The 2101-nt window shown below is 40.2% G+C and overlaps 1 non-coding gene across 1 annotated transcript; it reads right to left on the bottom strand.

Annotated features, from left to right (window-relative positions):
- Nucleotides 1–896: 896 nt before the first annotated feature.
- Nucleotides 897–1003, bottom strand: LOC114420812. The gene has a single exon (XR_003668445.1). It is a non-coding gene; the product is annotated as a small nucleolar RNA R71 (small nucleolar RNA).
- Nucleotides 1004–2101: the final 1098 nt, after the last annotated feature.

Here is a 2101-nt window from a genome sequence, read left to right as displayed (position 1 = left end):
TGACTATTATTATATATGCATTTGGGGTAGAAAAAAATTTACCATACTATGACAACCTACTTTAGCTGGTTGGGGTCTCCCAAACTCCAAAAATCATCCGTTTACCAAATTTTCTTTTATTTTTCAAGTATTATTGTCCTATTTTTCTAAATTTTGATTAGGTAGTTTTCATAGTTAGACTTTGAATTTTTGTTTGAAAATTTTTGTGCTATCTTTTCATGATTTTAGGGTGTTCCTCACAAAATTTCAGCTCATTTGGATACCGTTTGAGTATAGTTGTAGTTTTACCCCCTTGTTAGGTGCTTGTTGAGAAACACATTATTTGCTGCATATAGTGCATGACTAGGGGCAATCCAGGTGATTTACAACCCTTTAATCCTGAAATAGATAGAACCTTTCATAGATTAGTTAGGCATAGTGTGCATCCTGATCATTTTGTGCATTTTGAGTATTCTGTTGCTAGTGATTCTGAATATTATGATTTTGAGCATTCCACCACTAATTTTTATACTGAGAACATGGCTCAACCTCCACCTCGTGAGAGGACTCTTAGGGAGATGGTTGCACCTGATTTCACTTATGAAAGCTTGTGCATTCAATATCCTGATAAGGGTGTTCCATATGTTCTCAAGACTGGACTAATACATTTGCTGCCCAAGTTTCATGGTCTTGCAGGTGAAGATCCTTATAAGCATCTTAAGGAGTTCCGTATTGTTTGTTCCACCATGAAGCCCCCTGATGTCCAAGAAGATCATATCTTTCTAAAGGCTTTTCCTCATTCTCTGGAGGGAGTGGCAAAAGATTGGCTATACTACCTTGCTCCTAGGTCTATTTTCAACTGGGATGACCTTAATAGGGTGTTCTTGGAGAAATTCTTCCCTGCATCTAGGACCACTGCCATCAGAAAAGACATTTTAGGCATCAGGCAACTTAGTGGAGAAAACTTGTATGAGTACTGGGAAAGATTCAAGAAATTGTGTGCAAGCTGCCCTCATCACCAGATTTTTTAGCAACTCGTTCTTCAATATTTCTATGAGGGACTTAGCAACATGGAGAGGAGTATGATTGATGTTGCCAGTGGTGGAGCTCTTGGTGATATAACCCTTGCTGAGGCTAGGAATTTGATTGAGAAGATGGCTTCCAACTCCCAACAATTCAGTGCAAGAAATGATGCTATTGTCCTTAGAGGAGTCCATGAGGTGGCCACGGATTCATCTTCATCTACTGAAAATAAAAAGCTTGAAGGAAAACTTGATGCCTTGGTCAACCTAGTAACTCAACTTGCCATGAATCAGAAATCTGCATCTGCACCTGTCGCAAGAGTCTGTGGTCTATGTTCTTCTGCAGATCACCATACAGATCTGTGTCCTTCTTTACAACAATCTGGAGTCAATGAGAAACCTAAAGCTTATGCTGCAAACATTTATAATAGACCTCCTCAGCAACAAAACCAGCAACAACAGAATCATTATGACCTTTCAAGCAATAGATACAATCCAGGTTGAAGAAATCATCCAAATCTGAAATGGACAAGTCCTCCACAACAACAACAACATATCCCTCCTTTTCAGAATGTTGCTGGTCCAAGCAAGCCATATGTTCCTCCTCCAATGCAGCAACAGCAGCAGCAATCACAACAAAGACAACAAGCAACTGAGGCCTCTCCTCAACCTTCCTTAGAAGAGTTAGTGAGGCAAATGACCATCCAGAATATGCAATTTCAGCAAGAGACAAAAGCCTCCATTCAGAGTCTGACAAATAAGATGGGGCAGATGGCTACTCAGATGAACCAAGCTCAGTCCCAAAATTCTGACAAATTGCCTTCACAAACTGTACAAAATCCAAAAAATGTGAGTGCCATCACCTTGAGGTCTGGCAACCAAATTCAAGTGCCTCCACCAGTAGCAGCACCTGCACCTGAACCTGTCAAGCTTCATTCTACACCTGAAAAAGAGGATGAGATAGTTGCACAAAAGAGAAAGCTTCCTAACAAAAATTTTCATGTAGGTGGACCTTCTTCTAGTAATTCCAACCTACAGCAGCCTCCTATCCCTCTTCCATTCCCACCTTGAGCAATTCCAAACAAAAAGATGGAAGAAGC

Source organism: Glycine soja, chromosome 7 (assembly GCF_004193775.1).
Source record: "Glycine soja cultivar W05 chromosome 7, ASM419377v2, whole genome shotgun sequence".
NCBI classification, from domain to species: domain Eukaryota; kingdom Viridiplantae; phylum Streptophyta; class Magnoliopsida; order Fabales; family Fabaceae; genus Glycine; species Glycine soja.
This window is presented reverse-complemented; position numbering and strand designations above follow the sequence as displayed.